Here is an 18,886-nt window from a genome sequence, read left to right as displayed (position 1 = left end):
CGAAAAGGAAAAAAACACGAAAAAAAGGTGTTTTTTGTTTTTTTTCTATCGCGAGAGGCCGGTTTTTTAATCTTTTTTTTCTTAATAAAACTTCATCAAAACCTATCAACATGGCATCTAGTTTTGAAGATCTCGACGCAAGAATCCAATGATGAAAACGGTTCAAAATTTGAACGCACGGTTTAGAAGATAAAACGTTTTAAAAATATGAATCTACAAACAAACTGGAAAGATAAGAATGATCTTTGAAAGTATACTTGTCTATTAGTAATTTTGTGTCTAAACACCCGCTGAAGCGCAGAATAGGAAATGTCATTCTGCAACCTCTCTTGAAAGGGACAATTTGCAAGAATACAGCCCAAATAGGTTGGGAAACGCCCACAGCTACCTATATCAGCTGCAAGTGGAATGATTTTTCAAAAGAAAAAGTACAACTGGAATGGCAAATTTACTTATTTCCTTTCTTCTCGAATATGTTTATTTATTTGTTATTTACAATTTTTTTTTAACATTGCCGGCTACAAATCTGAAGTGTAAAAATAAATTGTGACAATAACTGAAAATATATTATTATTATTATTATTATTATTATTATTATTATTATTATTATTATTATTATTATTATTATTATGACACAAAAGTGGACACTGCATATTGAAAAGTTTAGCTCATGTTTGTAAAATGCTCATTCGATAGCTCATCATATATTAAGGCTCAACGTGTACTGGAAATGTTTTTGGTGTTTAAATAAATGTTTGACATTTACTAAAAATCTTCATCGTGCTTATAAAATGTTCAACGTGTAATACAAAAATGTTCCTATTGTAATTTCCAAGAACAATCATACACACAAAGGCAAAATGTACTATTACTAATGAAAAGGGGAAAGGCATAAAATTTTACAAGGAAATAACAAATATAAACCAAGAAAAAAAGTAAAATAGGAAAAACACAACGAAAACAAAACAACCAAAACAAAAGAAAACATGACACAAACCAAAACAAAAACCAACCAAAGATATGTTCTAGGAGCAGAAGTGTGCAACGAACGAATGGCGAACATGATCAATCCAAATTGCCTCTCTTTGTCTCCCATCGCTCACTCGCTAAGTCCCCACTTGCTCACTCTTCAACGCATCGCTCCTTTAGTTCGCACGATCGTCCCTCCTAGTTGGTTGATTGTTTACCAATTAACCAGTTTATAGCAGACTCTTGGTTGTGAACAAAAAAAACATGGATAGGAAAGAAAATTGGCATAAGTAAGAAATATTGTTCATAAATATGAAAATGTGTCACAATTCTAAAAATAGTTGAAATGTTTGAAAAAAGTTTAGGGATTTTGTAGTTTGGAATGAAAAATCAAGGATTTGAAAAAAGTTCACAAATTTGAAAATTGTTCAAATAAAAGTTCACAGGTTTGAACCAATTCACCGGTTTTGACAACAAAGTTCATCGAATGTGGAAAAGTTCATGAATTCAAAAAAATGTTTATCCGGTTTGAAAACTTACATCAAATTTCAAAATAGTTCATCAAGTTTAAACAATCATAAAACTCGAAAAAGATTTCACGGAGTTTGGAAAAAAATATCGAATTTGAAAGAAGTTTTAAAACGTTCATCAATTTTGAAAAAATAAGATCTAGAACTAGAAAAAAAAGAAAAAAAAAGAGAACAAACTAAACTAATGAATGAAAAAAGTAAAAAAAAAAGTGTGCAACATCATTTTTTAAGTTTAACAGAAAACAAAACAAAGTGGGTCGGCCCACACCGGAGCTGGTGTGTGCGTCGGGCGCTTGAAGTACTAGATAAGAAATGCCATTCTATCGCCTCTCCAGTTTTAGAGGGATCATGCAACTTTATCGATTATGAGAAACACTCATGCAGACTATTAGACCACAAATGACGCCGAGGACTAAGACATAAACTAAACCTTGCTAGGTTATGTGCCGCATAGTTATTGTTTCTTCATTCATGCGTGAACCGACAAGACTCAAACTTATCCGATCCGAAATGACTTCTTTGATAATGGGACTGTATCCGCTACCACCTCCCTCATGGATCTCCCTAAAGTGCTAGCTTGCTCAAATTTTGTGATGTAGAATGAATTTGAGACGAGAAAACATAGATAGCTAGAGAGGGGTACTTAGGCATTCTTGTATATCCAATTGGCCAAATAAAATAGAAAAACAAATAACAAAAATTGGATATCCTTGAATGAGCAAAAAATTGCATACCAACATGCTCACACAATAAGATATCAAATAAAACATGGCAAACATGCACAATCACTCTAGTATCTACCAAGCACTTTGGCGATGACAAAGTCATATATATATGAGTATATTGACTTAGGATCCAAGCAAGAATACTTAATCATAGGTAATACTCATCGCTTAAGCACAAGTGGGGTTGCTACTTTTACATAAGGCTTTCAATGTGTTCAAATTTTAAGAGATTCTTATACTCAAGTCTTAGAATAAAGCTCCCCTTTGATGTAACATCCCCCCTAAGAGGGATAAACTAACCTTTGGTTTTATCATAGAAAACTTCATGTAGGTGTAGTAGTGGTGGATGCTCATTGTTGATGAAGATCATCTTGAGTTGGGAGCAATCCTTGTTGTTTCTTACTCTTGTCACCTACATGGGTTAGTCCCAAACACAAGGAACAAATACAAGGATATCTATGGACATGGAGTGAAGTACATGTGAGATGATTTCCAATGAAACATTAATTACCTTGTCCCTTGCCTACCTTTGAGAGAATGTGTGACTCCTTGAACTAATGCATATGGTTGGAGTTGATTGCATATAGTTCTTGCCAAAAATGAATAAGTGTGAATTTAATTGGCGAAGTCACCCCTCAAGAACTTCTCTAGTCTTTATTCTTGGGGACCCACATCAACTTGATGGGTATCCTTGGAATTGTAGTAGCACTAGATGAAATAGAGCTAGTAGTGGCCTTGGGAATCCACTTGACCTTGGCTTGGGGTTCTTCCTCAAATGAGTCAACTCCTCTTGAAGCTTGTCCTTGCCCTTGTGGTCTTGTGGTGGAAGGTCATCTTGAGAGCTTGTTCCCTTGGGGAGAGTAGGATCATACTTCTCCTTTTGGGGAATAAACTTCGGATGGGGTATTGACCTTCTTCCCATTCAACTCCGTTGGCATTGAAGTAGCCAACACCTTGCTTATTTCGGTGTCCTCCTTGCTTGCATACAATCTCCTCGAATTGCTTACTTCCGGCAAGACTCTTGAAGACACCTCTCTCTATAATTCCTTTCAATAAATTGTTTTCTTGCTCAAGCGTAAGTTGGCTAAGAGAACGATTAGTGGAATCAAGATAACTACTAGCAACAACGTCATTTGATTTACTTTATAATTGTTATTACTAAATGAAGAAACTTTCTTGCCTTTGTTACTAGTGTGCTTAGTTTTAACTTGTGGAACAAAAGTAGACAAGAGTAATTGTTTGGCTAGATAAGAAGAACTCTTCTTTCGAAGATCATCATTGATTGCTATTAGGAACTCATGCTCTTGCTCTAAATTTAGCTTCTCAAAGTGTAGCTTCTCATGAGTTCTTGCAAGATCTCTATGATCTTCTAGAGTAGTTTCATGAGCTAACTTAAGAGTGTTTAATTCTTTAGTTAGTCATTCAATCTCTTTCTTATCATCATCATACGACTTATCTTGACTAGCATGATTATCATCAAGTTCAGTTTCATTGTTACCACTAGTTTTATCAAAGAGCAAGTCATCTTCTCCTAGCAAGTCATCCTCATCACTATTAAAGTCAAAGTACTCAGGGTGTGATACCTTGGGGACTTTAGCCATTAAGCATCTTCCAAAACCTTCATTTGGTGAATCAAATATATCATAGGAGTTGCAGGATACGAGTGCAAGACCGGCAACACCTTCGTCTTGACTATAGTCGGAGTTGGAGTGGTAGCTTCTCTCGGATTGGTTGTCGAACTCGGATCCGCATACCCATTCACCAACATGAGCTTGATGTCTTCTTCTTGAGTGGATCTTGGTGTACTTGTCCTTCTTCTCTGATTCCTTACTTCTTCGGGAGGGTCTTCGTTCATAACGATCTTCTCTACTCCTTCTCTCTCTCTCTCTCTCTCTCTCTCTCTCTCTCTGCGAGGTGACTCTTCTCTTGAGCTTCATCTTCTAGGTGACTCTTTTCTTCGTTTGTGGGGAGCCGAGAACTCATTGGAGTAGTGACTGGGTGTAAGAACACAATTTCTCCTAAGTAAATTGGTGGTTGATGACAATACCCTTAGCGGACTAATCGTGTGTGATATGCTTTGAGAGAATTATCAGGTGGCGTGAGACGGTTATATTCCCCTCGGTAAGTGAAAGTGAAGACGGTGCTTACCTATTGATTTAGGGTTGGTGGACTCGAGTCATAGATAATCTCGTACTATCAAAAGGGGATCTGTGTTTGGAAAATTTGGGTGGAACACTATCTCTCATTCATGCTCTGAAAGCACATATGCTCCCTTGGTGATTTTGATAATTCATGACAACATACATTGTCTCTTGGACTAACACTTTTACCTAGATATTTCACGAATAGTCCATGGAGAGCTTTGGCTAAAGGTTTATGTGGAGATTCCCCTTGATGCAAGAAAGGAATAATATTGGCTCAAGCTTCAAGCTATAAGACTTCATTTTCTATTTGTGAGAAATAACATTTGAGTCCATAGGAAAGCCAATACTATTAAAAGGGGGTGAGGTAGTAAAATGAACTGATTTCTCAAGTGCTCTAAGTTAGCCACCAAAATACCGAGTCATTTTTCCCACATAACCATTCTGTCAAAATCCACAAACACAAATTCGGTGTCACCAACTTTCATATTTTGGACCCACCAAGTTTGACCTCAGACACAAACCCTAGCCACTGCCACCAAATCAGAGCAACCGAATTCATATCGGTGCTATCGAGTTTGGCTAGCCAAATTTTGGGTGCCTTAGTACACAAAATTGGAATTTCCGAGTTTGAGTATCGGTGACACCGAGTTGGGCCATCTAACCATTAGCTAACTTTTCGCTGCCATCGAGTTTCATATATCGGTCTCACCGAGATTCAAAAGTTCACACCTTTGTGCTAATCGGTACCACCGAGTTTTCAACTTCGGTGTCACCAAGTTTGTCACTTTGTGTGTAACGGTTGGATTTTGGTTGCTGCCTATATATACCCCTTCACCCACCTCTCATTCGTGGGAGAAGCACTCAGAACACACACTTCATATCCAGATCCATTTTCATGAGAGAACCACCTACTCATGTGTTGAGACCAAGATATTCCACTCAATTCATTTGAATCTTGATCTCTAGCCTCGCCAAACTGCTTCCACCAAATCAACCTCTCATACCCATGCATATTTTGTGAGAGAGTGATTTTGTGTTGAGGAGACTATCTTTAGAAGCATAAGAGCAAGGAGTTCATTGATCTACCACATTTATTACCTTTTGGAGGGTGGTGCCTCCTAGATTGGTTAGGTGTCACTTGGTAGCATCCTACTTCGTGTTGTGGAGTTGAACCAAGATGTTTGTAAGGGCAAGGAGATCGCCTACTTCGTGAAGATCTACCATGTGTAAAGCTAGTCCTGCGTGGATGGAAGCCGTGGTGGAATAGACAAGGCCGCTTCTTTGTGGACCCTTCGTGGGTAGAGGTCTCCGTGGACTCTCGCAGCCATTACTCTCCGTGGGTTCAAGTCTGCACTAACATGGACGTACGATAGCGCCACCTATCGGAACCATGCCAAAAATCGCCATGTCAACTTCTTCGCGCTTGATCTTCCTAACCTCTACTCCTTTACATCTGAAAATTCTTTAATTTTCCGCTGCTATATATGTTTACTAGCATGTGTAGGGTGTACTAGACTTGTTAGAACTGCTAGATTTCTGCCTTCCTTGAAATTGGGATAGGATAGGAATTTTATCTTGACAAGTAGTCTATTCACCCCCCCTCTAGACACATCTTCTATCGATCCCTCAATTGGTATCAGAGCAAGGTCTCCAAAACCTTGGTTTAACCACCATAGGAGGAAGATGAATGTGACTAGTTCAGGGATTTTTTGTTGTCGAGTGCCCATTCTCAATGGTGAGTACTCCCTCCATTTTTATATACAAGGCCACTATCAAAAATACAATTTGCATATATACAAGGCCACTAACACTAATCGATGCATTATTAATGGTGTTTGCCTCGTAGTACTAGCAAGGGAGGACATTAATTATCCCTTGCATGCATGCAGGAGTAAGATCATTGGCTTGATATGCACGAGAGAGAAAAATACACAATAATTTATACGGCAAACAAGGAGACAAGTTGTCTTGCAACATTGACTTGGAAGGCATTAACTTTTGCCTTGGTACATGTAACGTGGGATTGTGGCCTTGTATATAAAAATGGAGGGAGTCTTTTAGACAACGGAAAGATGAAATGCTTGATATATTTGATGAGTTCCTTTTGCGCAAGTATGTTGAATATCCCTATGCGCCTCCCATTGATGCTATACATCCTTCTCGTGATGATGAAATTGATATGCTTGGTAATCTTAACTCTGTAAATCTAATCATTAGAGGATTAACAAGAAATGTGCTTAATCAGTTGCAGAACTTTGAGTGTGCTCATACCTTGTGTAAATACTTAGAGAAAAGATATCCAAATTATTCCTTGAAAAATATTGATATCATTGTCCACAAATACATTGCTTTTCACAAAATGAAGTCAGCCGATCCTAATTTTGATAAATGTATATTTGAGCTTCTGATCTCATGCGTGCCAAAGGAGATGTCATTACTATTAACAATATCACTCTTGAAGCCATTCGAATGCATAAACACGAACATTGTCATAGTCAAAATTCTGATGAAACTCTTGTCTCTTATAGGGAACGTCATTCGATGATGGTCATGCGGAGCATGGCTACTACGTTGAAGATGAGGACTTTAACATCGAGTATGAGAAGACCATGAGGAACCTTAATCTTATGGCGAACCTTAGAGACTACATGGTCGGTGGTAAGGAGTTGGTTCTCGAGAGTGGATGCACCGATCATATGACCGGAGATAAAGACATGTTCCATGAGATCACACCAAACCGTGGACTTCGAAGGTATGTGACTTTTGGAGATAACTCCAAGGGTAAGGTACTTGGTCTTGGTAAGGTGTGTGTATATCATGATAGTTCCATTCAACATGTCATGCTTGTTGAATCCCTTGGCTACAATCTTGTTTCCGTAACTAGACTAGCATACTTTGGTTTCGATGTGCTATTTACGAAAGTTGAATGCCGAGTGTTTCGCAGCGACAACCATAAAATTGTCTTTACTGGTTTCCGTAGAGGTGATCTATACATTGTTGACTTCTCTAAAATATCCAAACCCCGTACATGTCTTATTGCAAAATCTTCTAAAGGTTGGTTATGGCATAGAAGGTTAGGACATGTAGGAATGCGTAACCTTGAAAAAATTATCAAAGGTGATCATATTCTTGGTGTTAAAGATGTTATCTTTGACAAAGATAGACTTTGTAGTGCTTGTCAAGCAGGAAAGCAAGTTGGTGGAAGTCATCGCGTGAAGAACATCATGACTACCAGAATACCCCTCGAGTTGCTTCACATTGATCTCTTTGGTCCCTCATGGGGTCATAGTCCTAGGGTAGGGTCATAGGCCTGCCATGTAGGTCCTACCCCAGGACTACCCCTCACAAAGGACAAGGCCCTTAGTCAGTCCCGACTGAATTAAGGAGTCCCCATCATCCAGTCGGTAACAGATCCTCGACCATCCAGTCGGAAACTAACATTCGGAGGATACCAAGCTAACCAACTGGCTACACTCGGTACATCGTAACCTCTCTGGAGGGAAACGGTCGCGCGTTTCCGGGTGCATTTATTAGCATTCAGAGCATACGTTACCTGTAACGTACGCATTCAATCCCCACTACTCCACCCCTGTACCGGAACCGTTGTGGAGGGCAGTGCACTCTATATAAGCCACCCTCCCCCACTGGTAGAGGGGTTAGCAACTCATTGTATTCTATATTTCCACTCGACAACAAGCTCCCTGAGCACTGAGACGTAGGGCTGTTACCTCCACCGCAGAGGGGCCCGAACTCATACAACCTCGCCATAGCTGGGACACTGCCCATCCTTTTCATACCCTACACATCTACTTTCAGGCTTATACCCATGACAGTTGGCGCCCACCGTGGGGCAGGCATCTAAGCGACTTCCGGCGAGTTTGCGGTTACTTCCTTTCGTCATGTCGTCCAGCGGAGATTCGACCATGGGTCACCAGATCTTTTTCGGCGCTCTCTCCTTCATCGTCGACGATTCGGCGTGGCTTCGGGATGCGCCCCTCGACATCGAGGCGCTTCCCCATCGCGGGGCTACGCACTTTCGTGCCGGCGCCCGCGGCGTTCTTCTTCTCCAACAGTCGGCTCCGGTGTCGACCTGCACCACCGTCACGCGCCGCAGCAAGCGGTCTCGCCGTCCGCGACTCCAGCGTTGGGTGCAACACGCCCAGGCACGCCAGAATGCGTCTTCGCAAGTGGCGGTTCTAGAGTCTGTTGTGGTTGCCCCGCAGTCCCAACACTCGGGCTCGGTTTTGACTGAGTTTCCTTCCGAGTATGCGGGTCGCGGGCCTGCAACAGAAGTACACATGGCAAACTCCCATGAAGATCCCCGTCAAGCTGGCCGGAACGAGCACGAGATTGGCGAAACGTCCGGTGCGCGTCGTCCGCCTCGCCGTTCTGCTAGTCGACACACTCGGCGGAGCAACATGGAGTTGTTCCACACACCCCTCCTCAACTTGGCTGCAGCTGCCAAGATAGCCGATTCCCTCCAGCCGACTGATTCAGAGGCGGGTAGGGGAATCGAGCAGATCCGAGCCCTGTTGCACACGGCGCAGCAGCAGAATTCGGCAGTCTCCCAGTCAAATAACAGGATCCATAATAGTTCCGTTCATGTGAATACGCATCGGTCGGTTCACAGCCCTGGTTCCCATCAGCGGCACAGAGGAGGCAGCCGTTCCATAAATCACGAAGATCGCCGCCGTTCACGCACCCCTCCGCGGGGTGGGCCCTATGGGCCCCGACATCATGATGATCGACGTTCAGTCGGTGACACTTACGACCCAAGGCCCGACGCAAGAGGGCATATCGCCCAGCGGAGGGTCGACAGGGGACGAGCCCACCGCGATGGTCGCGATATTGACCGTCCGAGTGGAAGCAGGGCCATCGTTTCTGGTCCCGAGTGTTTCAGTCGAGCCATCCGTTCGGCTGACATCCCTCCCAATTTCGATTGGCGACGGGAATTAACAAGTTTACAGGGGAGTCCAAGCCAGAAACGTGGCTGGATGATTATCGAGTGGCAGTCTAGATCGGAGGAGGAGACGACCATGTCGCCATGAAACACCTCCCTCTGATGCTCGACGGCTTGGCGCGAGCGTGGTTGAATCAGTTGGCCCCCTCGAGCATCTACAGCTGGGCGGATCTGGCCCGGGTGTTCATCAGGACCTTCGAAGGGACGTGCAAGCGCCCTGCTGGCCTCGTGGAGCTCCAACACTGCGTCCAGAAGTAGAATGAGCCCCTGCGCGACTTCATCCAGCGTTGGACAACTCTCTACCACACGGTGGAGAACGTCACCGAGCATCAAGCAGTCTGCGCTTTCAAGGCAAGAGTGCGGTACAGGGATTTGTACCTTAAGTTTGGCCGAACAGGCGACATCTCCATGAGCAAGATGATGGAGATAGCGACACGCTATGCAAATGGCGAAGAAGAGGACCGCATCTGAAGCGGCAAGCACAAAACAGTCGCTGAAGGAGACGGGGGCAACACTCGGAAGCAGAAGCAGAAAGCTCCGACCGCTCCGCAAGCAGAAGCTGCAGCCGTAACCAATGCCAAGTTCAAGGGCAAAGGGAAGGCTCAGTTCACCCCCAAGAAGAAGCAGTTCAATAACCCCATCCTGGACCAGCCATGTCCGGTTCATACGAAGATGGACGAAGAGGGCAACCCCATATATGCGATGCATACCACTCGACAGTGTCGCCTCCTGATCCAGGGGTTCAACGAAGGGCAACCGAGTGAGAAGGATCATGAACATGATGAGGAGGATAAGGAGGATCCGTTCCCCCAAGTCCACGCAACCCTGATGATTTTTGCTGACGTCGAGAGCAAGAGTCGACTGAAGCTGGTGAACAGAGAGGTGAACATGTCCACCCCTGCCAGCCCCAAGTTCCTCAAATGGTCTCAGACTGCGATCACCTTTGACCAGTCAGATCATCCGGCGCATGTACCCACCCCGGGGAGACAGGCTCTGGTCGTCGACCCGGTGGTAGAAGCAGTCTGACTACGCAAAGTCCTCATGGATGGCGGCAGCGGCTTGAACATCATGTACGCCGACACACTCAAGGGGATGGGCATCCCGATGTCCAAACTCAGCGAGAGCAGCATGCAGTTCCATGGAGTCGTCCCTGGACGGAAGGCCAAGTCACTCGGCCAGATCGCGTTGGACGTCGTTTTCGGCTCCGACAAGAACTTCTGCAAGGAAAAGCTGACGTTCGAAGTGGTCGACTTCCAGAGCGCTTATCACGCAATTCTGAGCCGCCTAGCGTATGCGCGTTTCATGGCCCGTCCATGTTATGTATACCTGAAGCTGAAGATGCCAGGCCCGAAGGGTGTGATCACCATCACAGGCAATCGACAGCGGGCTGAAGAGTGTCTACAGCAGGGATCAAAAATCGCCGACCAGCAGATGGCCGTCCTCGAGCTGGACGAGTACAAGAAAACGGTCGACCCCGCCAACTTGATGCGCTCGAAGAAACCAGCTTCAGAGTCTGCATTTCAGTCGGCGGGAGAGACGAAGAAGGTCAGCATCCACCCGACAGACGCCACTGCTGCCCCGACGAACATCTCCACCAGCCTTGATCCTAAATAGGAAGCCGAGCTCACCCAATTCCTCCATGAGAACTGGGACATCTTCGTATGGAAACCCTCTGACATGCCAGGTGTACCCAGGGAGTTGGCTGAGCACCGACTTCATGTGGATCCCGCTTCTCGGCCCGTCCGAGAGCGCCTGCGCCGGTCTACCGCGAACAAGAGGAAGGCAATCGGGGAAGAGGTGGCCAAGTTGCTGGCAGCCAACTTCATTCGCGAGGTTCACCACTCCGAGTGGCTCGCCAATGTTGTCATGGTGCCCAAGAAGGACAAGTCGCTCCGAATGTGCATCGACTTCAAGCATCTCAATAAGGTCTGCCCGAAAGACCATTTTCCGCTCCCCCTCATAGATCAGATTGTCGATTCAACTGCGGGTTGCGAGCGTCTGTCATTTCTTGATGCCTACTCGGGCTATCATCAGATCCGTCTGTATGGCCCCGATGAGTTAAAAACAGCCTTCATCACCCCATTCGGGTGCTTCTGCTACATCACTATGCCATTCGGTCTGAAGAATGCAGGAGCTACCTTTATGCGCATGATCCAAAAATGTCTCCTCGACCAGATCGGTCGGAATGTGGAGGCGTATATGGATGATATCATAGTCAAGTCACGCAAAGGTTCCGACCTGTTGACCGACTTGGCAGAAACATTTGCCAACCTTCGTAGGTACGATATCAAACTCAACCCCGCCAAATGTTCATTCGGCGTTCCCAGCGGAAAGTTACTCAGTTTCTTCGTTTCCGAACGAGGGATCGATGTCAACCCCGAGAAGATCGGGACCATCGTCCGAATGGAGAGGCCGGTCAGAATACACGACGTCCAACGGCTCACAGGTTGCCTAGCGGCTTTGAGCAGGTTCATCAGTCGACTCGGCGAGAAAGCGGTTCCTCTGTACCGACTCATGAAGAAATCAGATACCTTCGAGTGGACAGACGAAGCCCAAGTCGCATTTGACGACCTCAAAGTCCTACTTTCCACCCAGCCGGTTCTTACTGCTCCGCTCAGTAAAGAGCCCCTTCTTCTGTATATCGCGGCTACAAATCAAGTCGTCAGTACTGTTCTTACAGTCGAATGAGAAGAAGAAGGCAAAGCATACAAAGTTCAGCGGCCAGTGTACTACGTCTCCGAATTCCTGACTCCTTCCAAGCAGAGGTATCCCCACTATCAAAAACTTATCTACGGGATTTACATGACTGCGAAGAAGGTGGCCCATTATTTCCAAGACCACTCGGTGTCTGTCGTTTCTGACGCTCCATTGTCGGAAATTCTCCACAATCGAGATGCGTCAGGCCGAGTGGCGAAGTGGGCGATGGAGATGCTGTACTGTGATATCAAGTTCGAGGCCAAGAAAGCTATTAAGTCTCAAGCTCTGGCTGACTTCATAGCAGAATGGGTAGAACAACAGCAACCGACCCACATCTGCCCGGCCCATTGGACAATGTTCTTCGATGGGTCCAAGATGTTGAATGGCTCCGGCGCTGGCGTTGTGATCATATCACCAAAGGGTGACAAGCTCAAGTACGTGCTACAGATACACTTCGATTCCTCCAACAACGAGGCAGAGTATGAAGCTCTCCTCTACGGGTTGTGTATGGCCATCTCACTCGGCGTCCGTCGCCTGATGGTCTACGGCGATTCGGATTTGGTGGTCAATCAAGAGATGAAAGAGTGGGACGTCAGGAACCCCACCATGACTACATACTGCAGTGCAGTGAGGAAGCTTGAGAAGAAGTTTGAAGGTCTAGAACTTCACCATGTGCCCAGACTGAAGAACCAAGCAGCCGACGAGTTGGCAAAACTCGGATCCACTCGGAGACCAGTCCCGAGTGACGTCTGCCTCGAGCACCTCCACCTTCCCTCAGTAAAAGAAGATCCTTTCACAGAGGAGCAGGCACAACCGAAGAGTTCAATGTGCCTGCTGTGGTTGACCTGGTCATGGAGATTCTTGCCATCATCCCCGATTGGACTGTGCCGATCATTGCATATATCCTGAGGCAAGAACTACCGGAAGACGAGGTCCAGGCCAGGCAGATAGTCCGCAGGTCGAAGTCGTTCACTGTCATTGATGGCCAATTGTACAAAGAAAGTATCTCAGGCATTCTTCAACGATGCATCTCCCCAGAGGAGGGGCAGCTGATTCTGGAGGATATCCACTCGGGGACCTGCGGTCATCACGCTTCTTCGAGAGCAATCGTCGCCAAGGCATTCAGGGCTGGTTTCTTCTGGCTGCAGGCTAGCGAGATGGCTAAAGATATGGTTGACCGATGTGAGGGCTGCCAGTTCTACTCCAACAAGTCCCACAAGCCAACGTCTGCGTTGAAGACGATCCCTCTTGTGTGGCCGTTTGCTGTTTGGGGATTCGATACAGTCGGACCATTCAAGACAGGCCAAGGTGGATACACACATCTGTTGGTGGCAGTCGACAAGTTCACGAAATGGATCGAAGCGAATCCCATCAAGAAGCTCGACGCCCCAACAGCCGTCAAGTTTGTCAGGGACATCATCTTCAGATTCGGTGTACCTCACAGCATAATCACGGACAACGGGACAAACTTTGACTCGGACAGATTCAAAGGTTTCTGTACAAGCCAGGGCATCCGAGTGGATTTTGCTTCCGTAGCGCATCCTCAGTCCAACGGACAAGCAGAGCGGGCAAACGGACTTATTTTGCAAGGTTTGAAGCCCCGACTCCTGCGAGAGATAGGACATGCCGCTGGCGCTTGGGTTACCGAGCTACCTTCAGTGCTTTGGGGACTTCGCACAACCCCGAACAGATCTACAGGGCGATCACCGTTCTTCCTCGTTTATGGAGCAGAAGCAGTCCTTCCGAGTGACTTGCTTCACAATGCGCCATGAGTCGAACTCTTCTCTGAAGCCGAAGCAGAACAAGCAAGGCAAGATGGAGTGGATCTTCTGGAGGAGGAGCGCGAGATGGCACTAACTCGCTCAACCATTTATCAACAAAACCTGCGGCGTTTCCATGCGCGCCACTTCAGAAGTCGCACGTTCCAAGCAGGCGACCTGGTGCTCCGAGTGGATCAGCAAAGACCTCACAAGTTGGCTCCATCCTGGGAAGGACCCTTCATCATCTCCAAGGTGCTGAACAACGGAGCATACATACTTTACAACATCGAGAGAGAGACGGACGAGCCGCGTGCATGGAACGGAGATCTCCTGAAGCGCTTCTATGCGTGACCGTCGACTGAAGCAATGTAAAGAACAAGTATTGGTGAAATAATATGAAGCAGATTGAGTTTTTTGCAGGTTCAAAGTTCTTCCGCGGTCGCAGACTCCGGTCCCAACAAAAAAAAACTTAGCTGCGATCCAGCATCGCCTAAGTATTCACCTTCTCCGAGTGTGCACTACACGTCACACTCGGGGGGCTTAGCTGCGATCCAGCATCACCTAAGTTTTAACCTTCTCCGAGTGTGCACTACACGTCACACTCGGGGGCTTAGCTGCGATCCAGCATCGCCTAAGTATTAACCTTCTCCGAGTGTGCACTACACGTCACACTCGGAGGCTTAGCTGCGATCCAGCATCGCCTAAGTTTTAACCTTCTCCGAGTGTGCACTACACGTCACACTCGGGGGCTTAGCTGCGATCCAGCATCGCCTAAGTATTAACCTTCTCCGAGTGTGCACTACACGTCACACTCGGGGGCTTAGCTGCGATCCAGCATCGCCTAAGTATTAACCTTCTCCGAGTGTGCACTACACGTCACACTCGGGGGCTTAGCTGCGATCCAGAATCGCCTAAGTATTAACCTTCTCCGAGTGTGCACTACACGTCACACTCGGGGGCTTAGCTGCGATCCAGAATCGCCTAAGTATTAACCTTCTCCGAGTGTGCACTACACGTCACACTCGGGGGCTTAGCTGCAATCCAGCATCGCCTAAGTATTAACCTTCTCCGAGTGTGCACTACACGTCACACTTGGGGGCTTAGCTGCGATCCAGCATCGCCTAAGTATTAACCTTCTCCGAGTGTGCACTACACGTCACACTCGGGGGCTTAGCTGCGATCCAGAATCGCCTAAGTATTAACCTTCTCCGAGTGTGCACTACACGTCACACTCGGGGGCTTAGCTGCGATACAGCATCGCCTAAGTATTAACCTTCTCCGAGTGTGCACTACACGTCACACTCGGGGGCTTAGCTGCGATCCAGCATCGCCTAAGTATTAACCTTCTCCGAGTGTGCCCTACACGTCACACTCGGGGGCTTAGCTGCGATCCAACATCGCCTAAGTATTAACCTTCTCCGAGTGAGCACTACACCTCACACTCGGGGGCTTAGCTACGATCCACCATCGCCTAAGTATTAACCTTCTCCGAGTGTACTCTAAACATCACACTCAGAGACTTAGGGAATTCCACGGACCCTCAATGAGGCTCATGCAAATGTCAAAACAACTGACATGTTCCGAATGTTTGCTTTTGGCTTCACCAAGAAACGCCAAACAAAAACTCGAGTCAACATTGCAACAGAAGAGCAAAAGAATCAATTCAAAGTTCAACCAAAGATAGTGGCTCGGTGTAGATCAAGCTTACCCACACCGAACCAAGAATGTGAAGGCCAACAGCAGTGGCCAAAGTTTCTTACAGATCCACTCGGCATACCGAGGATAAAAGTGTTTTTACGCTTCATCTGGATTAACACCAGGACTGGAGGGCTCTACGAACGTGTCCAGATCAATATCGTCAGCGATGCCGGTGGCGCTTTCAGGGAAGGTTTCCATGAAGTCTTCGAATCGAAGTTTCTTCGTGTTGGCCACCTTCAACGTCTTCAACTTCTCCTTGCGCACCTCCTTGCAATGGACTCAGACCAGAGACAGAGCAACATCTGCACCACAACGAGCTGCAGATTTCTTCCACGACTGCACTCGGTTGGGAATCTCCTCCAGTCGGGTCATCAGGTTCTCCATCTCCTGCCGCGACTCATCTTCTGGCCAAAGCTCCTTGTCGATTCGGCCGACGACTTCTCTCAGTCGGCCGATGAAAGGACCAACTTTGCCCACGCGGATGTGCGCATGGAGCAGATCCCGATTGGCGTCCTTGCCGAGTGGAACGTTCTCAAGAATCGACCGCTCCACGTCAGCTGCTTCAGCTTCGGTGTCAAAGCAAAAATCTGCGACAACAGGACAAACAGACAATAAGTGCCGAGTGTGACGCGCATAGCACAACCACTCGGACAAAGCAAGACTTACCAGCCAGACGCGTCATCATCTGCCGAGACCAGTCGCTGACATATTTCTCCTGTGCTCTGCACTGTTTGTTCAGCACATCCATCTGACCCATCAGAGCAGTCCTCTGTTTCCCCATCTTTTCCACTTCCTCAGTCAACACCTTGTTCGCTTCCCGAGCCTGCTCCAATGACTTCTCTCGTCCCTCTAGAGCATTCTTCATGCCAGCCATTGCGAGCATGGCCGCATCAAGCTCACCGGCGAGCTGATTCCTCTCCGCCTTGAGAGTCTCATAGGCTGTTCCCATCTCACAGGTTTTCTGCCACCAAACACCAAGGGACAATCAGAAAATTCAACAATAAAAGTCTAAGTTCTTCAGACCCCTGCCCACGCAAGCAGTCGACAGCGGTCTCGGGGACTACACCCAGTGGGTTCACTGAGAGTGACCCTACTGGCATGCAACTCAAGCAGGCCCGCCCTATTGAGCTGCATGTTACCACCTACGCCTACGAGGCCAATACTACCCGACCTGAGTACAACTTACTCTCGGAGACTCTTACAGAAAGTGCACTCCGAGTGACACAACTGCTAGCAGTCGGTCATGTTATTTCCAGACCTGACCAAAGCAAAGACAATATGTATAAAGACAACTACCGGTGCAAGCACTCGACAGAAGTCTCGGGGACTACACCCACTGGGTTCACTCAGAGTGAACCCATTGCAAACAACAGCTGCTATCCAAAAACACCCAGTGGGCTACAACAGAAAAATAAATACTTACTAGCCCACTTACTCGGATATCATCCCGCAGCTCCAAGCTCCGCTGGTACAAGGACGCGACGGAGTCGTAGGCCCTCTTGGCTTCCCCAGCCATCAGCTCCGCCTGCACCATGGCTCCCTTGGCCGCTCCCACCTGCTCCTCCGGGAGACGCTGGATGTTGAACTCGACATTCGACGAGCCTGGCATCGTCGGAAGTTCCTGAGGCATCCCGAGGTCCGTTCCAGTCGGCACCTCAACCACCAGCGCCGGTTCAGTCGGCGGCAGCGCCTCAGTCGGCGGCATGTCGGCAGCGAGAGCAACAACAGGCGGAGCAGCCTCAGGAACGGGCTCCACAGCCTGTTCAGTTCTCCCCTGGTCGCCCTCGTCCACGCAAATCGCCCCTGATAGACCGAACGACGCAAGATCTCAGAAAAAGAAAGAGACAGAACCTATGATAGAACAAAACACTCAAGGTCACTACAACACACCTCGCTGGGACGAGACGGCGTTGTCCGTGTCCATGAGGTCGCCTTCTTGGCGCGCCGAAGAGGTGGCAGAAGTAGCAACTCTGTCGAGTGAAATCCATTCGACCAATGAACAAGAATTCACTCGGATATCAGAAGAAATTAGAAGATCGATACACTTACGTGGAGGTGACGGGGACAACAACCCTCATCCACGGCAGAGCCTTCCGAGGTTTGGACCCACTCGGTTTGGCTGCCTTGGAAGACTGACCCGCAGGTTCAGCGGCAGCATCCCTGGCCCTTTTAGTGCTCCGAGCACTCGGGACCATCGGGGCAGTGGGCGGAGCACTCGAAGATGCTGGAGGGGCCGAGAGAGCGACAGGCTCGTGTCGGCGCTTGGTCCGATGCTCTGTTTGCGAAGGCGGAGAGTCCTGCTCTTCGTCTTCTTCCTCTTCCTTGCTGGTCTCTTCCTCCGACTCCCCGCTGTCGGAGACATATTCAGCGCTCTCCACGCTGCCCTCCTGGCTGCCTTCCTCCTCCTCAGCCGGGTTCCCGTCCGAGACGGGAGAAAACCAGTTGGTCCACTCCTGCATAAAATTCAGTCGGCGACATCAGACGTCGCACAGAGATTCAAGCAAACGATAAGATTAAGACAGTTAGGAGCACTCGACAAGTGCCACTCACCTGATTCGGAGGAGGATTATCCGCGCAGAAGGGCTTCACTCGCCGAGATCCTTTGGGATTCTCGCAGGGGCCTGTGATCTGGAGTACCCACGAGGTCACCCTCTCCTCAGTCACGCCCACAACGTTGGTCCGAGTGGAATCCTCGGGCCCCGTATAATGCCACATGGCGTGGTCGCGAGCCTGCAGGGGCTGGATACACCGACCAAGGAAGACCTCCAGCAAGTCTATGCCAGTGACCCCCCTCCTGACGACATCTACGAGCGCCCCGACCAGAGGCTGGATGTCGTACTTCTCCGCCCTCGTGAGCGTGAGTTGCTTAGGTGGGGCGGGCCGATCTAAGCTAAAGGGAGGCAGCCCTGTCAAAGCGTTCGGGCAGGCGATATCCTGGCAGTAGAACCACGTCGACTGCCAGTTCCTGACCGACTCGCTCAGCTGGAGAGCAGGATAACTGCTCCGACTCTTTTTCTGGAAACCTAGACCCCCGCAGAGCTGGAGAAGATGTGTTTATCATCCGACTGGCTAAGTCGTTTGATGGTCTGGGATCTAGCAGAAAATATGTGCTTGAACATCCCCCAATGGGGAGGACAGCCAATGAAACACTCACACAAAACTATAAAGGCAGAAAGATGGGCGATGGCGTTCGGGGGAAAGTGGTGAAGTTGTGCCCCGAAGTGATTCATGATGCCCTTGAAGAAAGGATGCGGAGGCAAGGAGAAACCTCGATAGACGTGGCTGAGAAGCAAGACGCGCTCCCCCTCCCGGGGGGCCGGCTCGACCCCGTTCTCCGCCGGCAGCCTCCAAGCCTTGTGCACGATCATCCCGTGCTCGACCAGCTGCAGCAGATCTCCCTCCG

The sequence above is a fragment of the Hordeum vulgare genome, chromosome 6H (assembly GCF_904849725.1).
Source record: "Hordeum vulgare subsp. vulgare chromosome 6H, MorexV3_pseudomolecules_assembly, whole genome shotgun sequence".
NCBI classification, from domain to species: Eukaryota; Viridiplantae; Streptophyta; class Magnoliopsida; order Poales; family Poaceae; genus Hordeum; species Hordeum vulgare.
This window is presented reverse-complemented; position numbering follows the sequence as displayed.